This window comes from Microcaecilia unicolor, chromosome 7, assembly GCF_901765095.1.
Source record: "Microcaecilia unicolor chromosome 7, aMicUni1.1, whole genome shotgun sequence".
NCBI classification, from domain to species: Eukaryota; Metazoa; Chordata; class Amphibia; order Gymnophiona; family Siphonopidae; genus Microcaecilia; species Microcaecilia unicolor.
Genome location: NC_044037.1, coordinates 133,625,400 through 133,638,827, shown reverse-complemented (window position 1 = coordinate 133,638,827; position 13,428 = coordinate 133,625,400). Strand labels below are relative to the sequence as shown.

Genomic DNA, 13,428 nt, shown 5'->3' with positions numbered 1-13,428 from the left:
CACTATACTGTATTGACCTGAGGACGGAGGTTTTGGCCTCTGCAAGCTAAATGTATTAGTCTAATAAAATGGTATTATTTTATTTTCTATATTTGTTTTATTTCTGTTTGTTAATTTGTAAAGTGGTGATTGATATTTTTTAGTTATTTTCAAATTTGCATCTGCTGTCTTTATATTTTGCACAGTACTAGGGAACATTTTCTGTTTCTGTGGTGTTGCATTGTATGCAGAGTCTGGCATCTTGGGGGTTCAGTTTAATTTTTGTCTAAATAGAAAGTTAATGATTACTTATTCTGTAGTGGATTAGGGTGTATCTGTGTTTGTGAACAAGACATGGCTTTCAGTTGGCATTGACTGTGCAGGATCGATCTGTACTATTCTGTCTGGTTTCGTTTTACAGTAGATGAATTGATGTTCTAGTGCTCATTGTAGTGTTTAACATGCTTTCCTTTTCCTTGTAGAAATTATTGCTTATGGTATGGTAGAATTGCTCTATATGTCCTGAGTGTTTTGTATTCTCGGCATGCCTAGTACTAGAAGGTAGAAAAAAATCATTTTATTTTCATTATAGTGTTTGGAATATGTCCACTTTGATAATCAGGTGCTCAACGTTAAAGTTTATATTTATTTACTTACTTATGGTATTTTATGCTAGACGGGGGGGCACCAACTGATAGTCTGCAGGGGGGCACCACAGATCCTAGGCACAGCCCTGAATCTCTCTGCTACGTCTTTATCTTCCTTGATCGCCCCTTTTACCCCTCTATCATCCAGCGGCCCAACCGATTCTTTTGCCGGCTCTCCTGTTTCTAGTGGTGAGCCCTTAGGTTCTCTAAGGCCCCGCAAGGCCTCAGAGGACAGCCGAGCACCCCGAATCTTCACCCGCGGCGGCCGCCGTTCACCAAGGGTTGAGCCCTCAGCTGCAGGCAGCCAGCAGGACTGCTGGAACCGCGGGGTGACGGCTGACCTGGCTGGTAGTCAGTAACGCAGTCTCTAAAGGGCAGCTAGCGAGGGCGGCTAGCACTCCGAAAGGGTAAGAAGCACTGTCTCTGAAAGATGGCTGGCAAGGACGGCCAGCAAATAGCACAGTCTCTGAAGGATGGCTGGCAAGGGCGGCCAGCAAGTAGCAGAGTCTCAGAATGATGGCTAGCAGGACGGCTAGCAAATAGCACAGTCTCTGAAGGATGGCTGGCAAGGGCGGCCAGCAAGTAGCACAGTCTCAGAATGATGGCTAGCAGGACGGCTAGCAAATAGCACAGTCTCAGAATGGATGGCTGGCAAGGGCGGCCAGCCAGTAGCACAGGGAAAACCACTGTGACGGCTTCAGCAAACATAGAAACGGAAGCAGTGAGTTCCCCTAGTCCTCAGGTTTAAATATCGCGCCGTCTTGCCCCCTCCCCGGGAGAGGAACCAACCAACCCGGCTCCAGGAGGAGATGGAGCCTCGGGATTGGCCGGCCCGCCCTCCAGGCGGGGTTTGCGGACCGGCGCGCCAATCCAGCGTGAGATGGGCGGAGCCTTCGCACTGGTCCGCCCCGGGAGGCGTCGATGCTGGCGCCGCCATCTTGGCCGGCGCAACGCCCCGCTCTCTGAGGCCGGCGCTCGCTCCAGCGGGTCGCCGGTCCCCGCCCGACCCGCGACAGCGTCGGCCTCTCCGGAGGTCCACCCTCGCAGCCCCGGGCGTCGCGAGGGCCGCCGATCATCGCCCCCTACACCCGGAGCGCAGGTAGGACCGGGGAACGGGACAGGCTTCTTGCTTTTTTTTTTTGCCTCTAATGCTATCTTTTTTTCGTAATGCCTCTTGGCCTTCTTTATCTGCACCTTGCATTTGCTTTGACACTCCTTATGCTGCTTCTTGTTATTTTCAGACGGTTCCTTCTTCCATTTTCTGAAGGCGTTTCTTTTAGCCCTAATAGCTTCCTTCACCTCACTTTTCAACTAGGCCGGCTGTCTTTTGGACTTCCGTCTTTCTTTTCTAATTCGCGGAATATGTTGAGCCTGGGCCTCCAGGATGGTATTTTTGAACAGTCTTTTTTTCTCCACAGATTTTCATAAATATATATGAATGCACACCTGCAATACAGGGTTTCATTGAGTAGAATTGGTTAGAATATTTGGATAATTGAAGTCACCCATTATTATCACATTTCCCATTTTGTTTGCGTCTCTGATTTCTTTTATCATTTCTCCGTCTACCTGCTCATCCTGGTGAGGTGGACGGTAGTACATTCCTAGCACCGTCCTTTTCCCTTTTATACCTGGAATTTCAACCCACAATGATTCAAAGGTGTGATTTGTGTCCTGCTGAATTTGTAATCTATCTGAGTCAAGGCTCTCGTTAATATACAATACTACAGTCCGGTCCACCCTATCACTACAATATACTTTGTACCCCGGTATGACAGTGTCCCACTGGTTATCCTCCTTCCACCAGGTCTCAATAATGCCTATTATATCCAATTTTTCATTTAGTGCAATATATTCCAACTTATCCCGAACCATGCGCTTTTGAGTGTCTGTCGGCCTTCCCCCCATTTCTAGTTTAAAAGCTGCTCTATCTCCTTTTTAAATGCCGATGCCAGCAGCGTGGTCCCACCCTGGTTAAGGTGGAGCCCATCCTTTCGGAATAGGCTCCCCTTTCCCCAGAATGTTGCCCAGTTCCTAACAAATCTAAAACACTCCTCCCTGCACCATCGTCTCATCCACACATTGAGACTCCGGAGCTCTGACTGTCTCTTTGGCCCTGCACGTGGAACAGGTAGCATTTCAGAAAATGCTACCCTAGAGGATCTGGATTTGAGCTTTCTACCTAAGAGCCTAAATTTGGCTTCCAGAACCTCTCTCACACATTTTCCTACGTCATTGGTACCCACATGTACCAAGACAGCCGACTCCTCCCCAATACTATCTAAAATCCATCTAGGTGACGTGTGAGGTCTGCCACCTTCGCACCAGGCAAGCAAGTCTCACTAGGCGATCCTCACGTCCACCAGCCACCCAACTATCTATATTATCAGAGTGGTTAACAATGCATACCCCGACAATGCAATGTTGGAGAGCTCAGATGTTGTTATTAATGAGGCTTGAAAAACTTGCTGTATACACCTCTTCCCCAGCTAAAGCTTTGCGTTTCCAGCAAAGGTGTTCCCCCTTTTGGGAGACCCTTACACCTGCTGTAAGAGGAGGATTATTGAATTTATAGTTACAGTTGGAAAGCCAAGAATGTTGATAATTTATCCCAGCAATAGGAATTTGGGGAAGTTGAGAAGTGGGAGGGGAGGGAGTTGAGAGTTTATAAGCGGTGTAAGATTATAACTTCCATTTGTTGTTTGAATGCTACATAATGCTTTAATAAAAATGATTTGCAACATAACACAGAACAAAGGATCCCTCCTTCATCCAGACCCTCACTGTCTAGCCCTGATGGCTTGGTTCCTGACGACAGAGATTTATGTTCCTTAAACCTTCCTGATGCTATCTCTAGGTTACTCCTAGCCTCTAGGAAACCTACACAAAATGTTACCGTTTATTTTTTTTTATTATTATTATTTATAATAATTTTAAGGCTTTTTTTTAAACACTCAAATGTTTTCTTTGGAGGAGAAAAAATTTGGATTCATCCAGATGTTACTAAATTAACTCAAGAAGGGAGAAAAATGGTTTTGGCTATGAAACAGGAAACATTGAAATTAGGGGGAACTTTTTTCTTGCTTACCCATGTAAATGTTTGGTCCGATTTGGAGAGATGAAATATATTTTTTATTCCCCAGAGCAATTAAAAGCTTTTCTAGATTTAAAAAAGTTGGAAATAGTAATATAGGTTAGGTAATCACACATAGCCTTTATGTTTATATTTTGTACTGCTTACGAATAATCTCCTATGATCTAGCCACGCCCCTACTTATGGTGGTCTAAGAAAGTTGACTTTATATTTTATATAAGATGTTTCTTCTATTTGCTTTGGCTTCTGCTGTGTTTATGAATGACAAGTGTATGGCTTGTAAAACGTTTTGTAAAAAACGTTACCATTTAAAGTGGAAAAGATTTTAGCGCTATATAATCAGGCATGTCAGTTGCGACATTTAGGAGATTGGTGTTTAGACACTCAGCTGTATACCCCCACAATCTTAGAGACTGCATATTTTGCACCCTATCCATTCTTTTCGTTATTACGTCACAAAACACGACAACTTCCTGGGGGTTTACGTACAAATGTGATGTTACGGCCGCTCCAAGAGGTGTGGGGAGTGCTTATCCGACACTTCGGTAGAGACATGGTTGCGACAGATCAGCTTACCATATGTGGTAATTGTGAATTTCTACCTGGGCTGTGTAGTCATCGGTTTGTTGAGTGGGCTTAGCGGGGGATTACACGTCTTGCACATCTGGTGGGTGAGGATGGGCAGCCCCTCTCAGATGAGGAATTGGTGGGCCAGGTTGGAGATTCCTGGGGTAACAGATTTGCTATACGGCAGGTGAGACACTATGTTGCGTCCTTGCCTGGGAACCCTTCTGAGAAATCTGCTGGGGAGTAAGTTACAAGACTTTTTTCAGTCTATTGGAGAAGGGAAGATCACCATCTCGCTGCTGTTTAAGGCATTAACTAAGTGGCAACCCCCCAGAGACTATGAGCCCTTGAAGAGAGCTTGGGAGAGGGAGCTGGGCTCATCAGTGACGTCGTGGGATATATCCAAATTGGTAGCAGAAATACCTCTTTTAGTGTCAGATGCCCGCTTGAGAGAATGTGTGTATCACTGTATTTATAGAGGGTATGTGCCTCCATCTCAACTGGTGCATATGGGAGGGACTGAAAGCCCAGAATGTCAAGTGTGGGAGGAGCCCAGGTACTCTGCTACATATGTTTTAGAGTTGCCCAACTTTGGGGAGGTTCTGGAGTCAATCCGATGCTTCTGGGAACGGCAGCTGGGGATTTCTGTTTTGGGAACGGTAGAACAATTACTCTTGGATATTCAGGGGGCCTTTAGAGGTAAAAATCGTTTTGAGATACTGTTGCTTCGCAAGATGTGCCTATTGGCCAGAAAGTGTATCTTACAGTACTGGACTGTTAAGGATCCTCCAGCATATTGGCACTGGAGGAACCAGCTGCACTTGTTGGTATCTTGGGAGGCTGGAGATCTAGGTTTTCACAGAGGAAGAGAACCACTTTTCTGGCGATTTGGGGCCCTTATCTAAGTACATAAGTACATAAGTAGTGCCATACTGGGAAAGACCAAAGGTCCATCTAGCCCAGCATCCTGTCACCGACAGTGGCCAATCCAGGTCAAGGGCACCTGGCACGCTCCCCAAACGTAAAAACATTCCAGACAAGTTGTACCTAAAAATGAGGAATTTTTTCCAGTCCATTTAATAGCGGTCTATGGACTTGTCCTTTAGGAATCTATCTAACCCCTTTTTAAACTCCGTCAAGCTAACCGCCCGTACCACGTTCTCCGGCAATGAATTCCAGAGTCTAATTACACGTTGGGTGAAGAAAAATTTTCTCCGATTCGTTTTAAATTTACCACACTGTAGCTTCAACTCATGCCCTCTAGTCCTAGTATTTTTGGATAGCGTGAACAGTCGCTTCACATCCACCCGATCCATTCCACTCATTATTTTATACACTTCTATCATATCTCCCCTCAGCCGTCTCTTCTCCAAGCTGAAAAGCCCTAGCCTTCTCAGCCTCTCTTCATAGGAAAGTCGTCCCATCCCCACTATCATTTTCGTCGCCCTTCGCTGTACCTTTTCCAATTCTACTATATCTTTTTGAGATACGGAGACCAGTACTGAACACAATACTCCAGGTGCGGTCGCACCATGGAGCGATACAACGGCATTATAACATCCGCACACCTGGACTCCATACCCTTCTTAATAACACCCAACATTCTATTCGCTTTCCTAGCCGCAGCAGCACACTGAGCAGAAGGTTTCAGCGTATCATCGACGACGACACCCAGATCCCTTTCTTGATCCGTAACTCCTAACGCGGAACCTTGCAAGACGTAGCTATAATTCGGGTTCCTCTTACCCACATGCATCACTTTGCACTTGTCAACATTGAACTTCATCTGCCACTTGCACGCCCATTCTCCCAGTCTCGCAAGGTCCTCCTGTAATCGTTCACATTCCTCCTGCGACTTGACGACCCTGAATAATTTTGTGTCATCGGCGAATTTAATTACCTCACTAGTTATTCCCATCTCTAGGTCATTTATAAATACATTAAAAAGCAACGGACCCAGCACAGACCCCTGCGGGACCCCACTAACTACCCTCCTCCACTGAGAATACTGGCCACGCAATCCTACTCTCTGCTTCCTATCTTTCAACCAGTTCTTAATCCATAATAATACCCTACCTCCGATTCCATGACTCTGCAATTTCTTCAGGAGTCTTTCGTGCGGCACTTTGTCAAACGCCTTCTGAAAATCCAGATATACAATATCAACCGGCTCCCCATTGTCCACATGTTTGCTTACCCCCTCAAAAAAATGCATTAGATTGGTGAGGCAAGACTTCCCTTCACTAAATCCGGTCTACTCCTTAATGAAGGGTGAGCTTCCTATTTTGGTAAATTCTAGTTCCCTAAGGTTCCTGGAGGGGTGGGGTAAGTGAGGGGAGGGGAGGTTTGGGGGGTAGAGGAGTGGGGTTGTTGGGGGGTGGTAGTTAGGTAAGGTATAGATAGGCTTTCGATGCTAATACAGATCTCATTGTTAGGGATTTTGGGTGTGGGGTTAACCGACGAGCTAGGACATCGCACCACTATTAGTTATTAAATACCTGCAGAGTCTATTAGTGGTGAGTGGATTTGTATTAGTCTTGTAAGGTGGGTCACATTTTGCTGTTAATGTATGTTTCTGTTTTCTTTTTTTTTTTTTTTTTTTTAATGACTTTCTTTAATAAGTTACAGTTTGATGTCTTTGGAACTGGGGTGTCGAGTCCCTTACCATGGCCGGGTCTTCTGCCGATGCTGGTCAGGCCAGTGCGACCCATTCTCGGATCCGGAAGCGCGGGGTGGCAGGCCCATCGCCTCGCGCTCAGGTCCGGCCTGGCCCATCGTCGCCCGGATCGTTAGCCCTTCCACGGGATCGGACCACTGGCCGCTCCTCTTCGCCTGCAACATGGCGGTGGCGTTCCCTGGAGCCCGTCTCGGCCAGGAGAGGGGCGCTTTGCCCCACCTCTCCGTTCGGGTTGGTCGGCATCAGCGCTACTCCTCCGTCTGCCTGTGGACCTATCCAAGGGAGTCAGGCTTCTGATGTGGGCGCGGAGTTCCCGCGTCGCGCTAATCCTGCCAGCTGATTTTGATACTCGTGATGAGGCGGGCTATTTAAGGAACAGCGGTCTGCATTCTTTGCTTCAGCTTCTACATGTGTAGAGGGACAAAGCTCCTATGCGCTGTTCTCAGATCTTACCCGCACCTGACCTGACTTGATCAGCTCTGACCTTGGCATGTATTCTGACTACGATCTGCTCGCTGCCTGCCTTGACCTCTGCAAGTATTCTGACTACGCTCTACTCGCTTATTGTCTTGACCACTGCAAGTATTCTGACTACGCTCTGCTCGCTGCCTGTCCAGTCCTCCAGCCTCCGGTACCGCCTGCGGTCCACAGTCCACCAACCCCAGGGTTCCTGAAGTCCTGTTGGCCGCTTGCACTTGGGGGCTCAACCCCCGGGGAAAGGTGGTCGCTGCAGGTGAAGACGAGGGGGTTGTTCGGCTGTCCGCTAGGAGGCCCGGTCTCCACTGCTGAGCTCCACACTCCAGCGGGACACAAGGGCTCACGAACTACTCGAAGGCGAGACATGGGGAGAGAGGAGAAAAGGATGGATAATTTGAAGACGAGTTTTGGACTGTTGCTGAACACAGTTCATGTTAACTGTTGTGTATCTCAGTGTGAAATTGTTTACTTTGCTCTGTCTTCAATAAAAACGTTAAACCATAAAGTGGAAAATATTTTCTGTCTGGTATGCAGCCAGAGCCCTCGATCCTACTACAAGCTCTCTGTCTACCCTTAGAGTACTGCCTTTACCTTTCAGAATCTGGTCTCGAAACTAACTCAGTCAGAGTATATTTGAGTGCCATTAGTACATTCATTCTAAAGTTGATAATAAGCCAGTTTCAGTTCATCCCTTAATAGTTAGATTCATGAAATGTTTGTTTCATACCAAACCTCATATCAAACCACCTCTGGTAGCATAGGATCTCAATGTCATTCTAACATCTCTCTTGAAACCTGCATTTGAACCATTTTGTTCCTGTTCTCTTAAAGTTCCTCACATATAAGGTAGTTTTCTTAATAGCTCTTCTGCCAGAAGAGTCAGCGAGCTTCAAGCCCTTGTGGCAGATCCACCTTACAGCAGGTTCTGCCACAATGGGGTTGTCCTCTGATCCCACCCCAAATTCCTTTCTAAAATGGTATCAGAATTCCATTTCAATCAGTCCATTGTACTACCTGTCTTCTTCCCTAATCCACACTGTAATCCTGGAGAAGCAGCACTGCATACCTTAGACTGCAAGCATACACTTTCATACTAACCAGAACATACAAAACCTCATAGAAGTCCTATGGACTTTTTGTGTCCTTCGACCCTAACAGATTGGGGATTCCCATCACCAAATGTACAATCTCAACTTGGCTGGCTGCTGACTGTATCTCCTACACATATACTCAGGCTGGGCTGACCCTTCAAGGCCGTGTTACTGCTCACAATGTAAGAGCTATGGTGGCTTCAGTAGCCCACTTCCACTCTGCTTCCATTGAAGACATTTTCAAGATGGCTACATGGTCTTCTATCCACACCTTCACTGATTACTACTGTCTGGAACAGCATTCTAGGCCAATAGCCGGTTTGGACAAGCAGTCCTGCAGAATTTGTTTTACTACTTAAAAGCCGACTCTGTCCTCCTGCCCCTTTTTTCCACCAAGCTGACTATCTGCTTACTTGAAAATGTATTTATGTTGTGAGCCTTGTAGCTAGTGAGTCCCATATGTGAGAATAGTAGCCTGCTAAATTACTTACCTGTAGCAGGTGTTCTCTGAGGACAGCAGACATATTTTCTCATATCCCTCCCTCCTCCTCTTGGAGTTGTCTTCTTAACTGTAGTACTGTACTGCTGGTCCCGCACTCAAGCCTTGGGCGGGAAGACTCCTGCACATGTGTGATGGGGGGGTGCTCTCTCAAAGATTTAAAGTGACAAAAGGCTTAACTTTATAGCCTTAATGTAGAACTGTTAAACCATTTACGCAGCGATCTGTTTTTCCAAGTAAAACTTCTAAACAACAGGATAGACATTAAGGTAAATTTGGCTGGAAATAAAGATGCCTTCTGTTAAAAAGCGGGGATGCTGGAGAACACCACAGATCTTCTCTGCTTTGCTGTTCGTAAAGAGAGTAAGTATGACTGGAGGAAAGGCTGTGTCATGCAGAAGCACTGCTGAAGGCCCATATCAAGTGTATGACACAGATTGTGTGGGACTGAAGATGTTTAGTATACCCACCAGAGTTCACATTACAAACCAGGAAAACTTTCTTGGACGCTTGCCCAAAGTTATCATTTTGAGCTTTATAGACAACGATGTTTACAGCGGGTCCTACACTAAAAAATCCCTTTAATTTTCAACATTATATCATCAATTTTGGCCCTCTCTAGGTGGACAGTTGAACAACTTCTGGGAAAACCTATTCAGCTGGACTTTGAAAACGGTAACTGGGTGAGAGAACCATGCATCTGGTACAAGTGATCAGTAAATATCTGAATGATAGTGTGTTGATGACTGACCGTAAAAAATGTGTTGATGATTGACCATACAGAGTTTTACAGAGCCTACACCTTGCTGGCTTTCAACCTGCATGCAGAAAGCCACTTTGTGAAAGATTCGCCCCAAACCATAAATATGATCATTTACAGGGTGTTTGACAACATGATAAAGTTCGCCCTTTCCTCTCGGAGCACACCACCCAAACACTCATCCACTCTCTCATTACCTCTCGCCTTGACTACTGCAACCTACTCCTCACTGGCCTCCCACTTAGCCATCTATCCCCCCTTCAATCCATTCAGAACTCTGCTGCACGTCTTATCTTCCGTCAGGACTGATGTTCCCATATCACCCCTCTCCTCAAGTCACTTCACTGGCATCCGATCAGGTACTGCATACAGTTCAAGCTTCTCCTACTTACCTACAAATGCACTCGATCTGCAGCCCCTCACTACCTCTCTACCCTCATTTCCCCTTACGTTCCTTCCCGCAACCTCCGCTCACAGGTCAAATCCTTCCTCTCAGTACCCTTCTTCACCACCGCCAACTCCAGGCTCTGCCCTTTCTGCCTCGCCTCACCCTATGCTTGGAATAAACTCCCTGAGCCCATACGTCAAGCCCCCTCCCTGCCCATCTTCAAATCCTTACTCAAAGCCCACCTCTTCGATGTTGCCTTCGGCACATAACCATTACACCTCCATTGAGGAAATCTAGACTACCCCAACTTGACATTTTGTCCTTTAGATTGTAAGCTCCTTTGAGCAGGGACTGTCCTTTTTTGTTAAACTATACAGCGCTGTGTAACCCTAGTAGCGCTATAGGAATGTTAAGTAGTAGTAAAGTCTTACAAAAGTCTCCAATGACCTGTTCCTAGCCAGATCCAAAGGTCTCTAGCCTTTTCCTTTTCGATCTATCTGCTTCTTTTGACACTGTTGATCACCACCTAATCCTTGATTTGCTGTCCTCACTTGAATTTTGGGGCTGTTTTTTCTTGGGTTTCTTATCTCTCCCATCACACTTTTAGTGTGTGCTCTGGAGGGGCTGTGACAGAGAATGTGGGGAGGGGGGGTGGAGTGGGGCATGGCTAATGGTGTCCTCTTTTTTGTTGGGGCAAATATGGTAACCCTACACAAGTGTCTTTGCTCTGCAGCTCCCTCAGTACCTCTCCATTTTTATCTCTCCCTACACTTTCCCTCCATCCAGAACTCTGTTCGTTGGGTAAATCTCTCTTATCTGTACCTTTCCTCCACTGCCAACTCTGTTCCTTTTATCTTGCTGCACCATATGTGTGGAATAGATTTCCTGAGTCAGTACATCAAGCTCCATCTCTGCCCATCTTCAAATCTAGGCTAAAAGCCCACCTTTTTGAGGCTGCTTTTAACTCCTAACTTGTATTCACTTGTTCAGTACCCATGTCTGTTTTATCATTCCCACCTTAAGTAATTCCATAATCCCTTATTTGTCTTGTTTGTCTATCTTGATTAGATTGTAATCTTTGTTGAGCAGGGACTGTCTCTTACATGTTTAGTATAGTAGTGCTATAGAAATGATGATTAGTAGTAGTAGTAATAAATCAATCAACCAGCAAAGGGCTGACTATGTGTGAAAATCTGTCACTTGTTGAAAGAGGACCTGTACACCACAAAATTGTTTGTAGCTATTTTACCCAGCAATTGGTTATTCAATATTCAAATATCACTGAGACTATTTGGGTTAGTGGTGAAAACCTACCCACATGACTTACCCAGTGAACAGTTTTATCTGAGATAGAATGAAGTTGGGGAGTTTTTGTTTCTTATGAACAACCCCCTAATGGTTTAATGTTCCCTTGCAGTATTAACATAAGCTCTGTGAAACTATTGTGTACCACAGCAGGCAGTTACAGCATCTTCTGACTATTACCAGCGGCCATCATTGCATGTTTTTCTTATAATACCATTGTAAAATCATGTCTTTTGAAATATTTTATAATTATATACAGAAGACCCTATAAAAATGATGACATGGTGCTACATTTTGTAAAACATAAAGCAGTATGTGTATAGAGCTTTTCAAGGCCTGTTTCGTAACCTTCAGAGGTATGTTTTCTACAAAGGGTACCAAGCTGTGTCTAAAGCTCATTGTTGGTTGTTGTTCTCTGTTGCTTTTGTTTTATTCTGTGTGAGCAAACAGGTGTATATATGAGTGACCAGGGGTCTGTACACACCTGTTCCTGTCTCCTATTCTAGTGCGCGTTCTCTCTCTCTCTCTCTCTCTCTCTCTTTCTGCAAGTAATGAGAACTGCACTCTCAGAGATTCTGTATAGTTTAATTAGCATGGCAATATCAAACATGAAGTAAATTCTTAGCAGCAGTTCATTAGTTTCCTAGCATATAAGTAATAATTATGTCCCATAGTACCAGTTATTACCAAAGTAGCTACTTGATCTGACTCACACTTCACCTAGCAAAAGAAATACTCCTGACTACCCCCAATGCTAATGGAATTATAACAACCTTACAAACTTTGATACCAGGAACAACCAATGCTGGGTCTTGACTCAGGAGGTAGTGAGGTACTGTTTATCCTTCCCATGCCAGCTCCAGCCTATTAGACAAACTGTATGTGTAAACCCTAGAATAGGGACACAGAACCAAAGTGTTCAGTGAGATCTGAGAGTCGCAGGCTTCCTCCCATGGATGGCAGCTTAAAGTGAATATACTCTTTAATGTTCAGGGTGAATGCCTCTGTAGAAAATGTAAAGGCAAAATGCCAAACCCGCAGTGCAAAGTATCAGGCAGTGTGGAAAATGCCTGAAGAATGGCAGAAGCACTGTTTTTGTCTCTGCAAAGCAATAAGTTGCAACAATCAGTGCTGTTTAGTCCTGCCAGCATTGATGGGCTTAGACAATTAGGCAGGCAGTGCCACTTGGGTATCCGAGGTACAACATCTCTGAAATAGTACAACAGAGTCCAGTTCAGGAACGCAGTGTTATGTCTTCCGCTTCTAGCTCTCCACAGATAAATCATAACTTCAGGCTGGTTTGAGCCAGTGCACAGTAGAGGAATAAAAACATTGTGCACAATCTTTCATACAGAAACAGATAGAATGTTGCACACTGTTAAGTCCATAATGATGTGCAGACAGCAGCTTCTGTCAGTTTTGCTTGATATGGTTCTGTGATGTACGCAAAATGGTAAACCATGCTATGCCAAACAATTCAAGAAAGAAAACATAAATTATGTTAGATTGGTGAATAAATTTCTACTTTTGTGCGTATTGAATTTTTTTTTTATTTCAGAGTGTGGAAAATGTTGCTATTATGGGGCAATTCTGTAACAAAGGCACTAATATTTATCTGCCCATGTGTGCAGATGTTTAGAATAAAGGCATTTATGCGCATATACGTGCACATAAGTGCATAAATGTTAAAATTTCATCTAAGCACTCTTATGCAAATACCCACTTACCTTGCATAGCACATATTTGCAAGGGTGGTGTACACATGAGCATAGCTCACATGTGTAATTTATAGAATATACATGCATATCTCTGACATTTTTTTGGCAGTAAGAATTAAATCATCTATATGGCTGGTTTAAGTTCTCATGTCTAAAAGTTAAACTCAGGCTTGTATTCTATAAAAGAAAGTAGGTGCCTACCAGGTTTCCTGTTATAGAATGGCCC

General features: G+C 44.8%; 1 protein-coding gene across 1 annotated transcript in view; it reads left to right on the top strand.

Annotated features, from left to right (window-relative positions):
- The window catches only part of MCM3AP (minichromosome maintenance complex component 3 associated protein), an 888,504-nt gene that overhangs the window by 713,207 nt on the left and 161,869 nt on the right, over nucleotides 1-13,428 (top strand). The window lies entirely within an intron of this gene.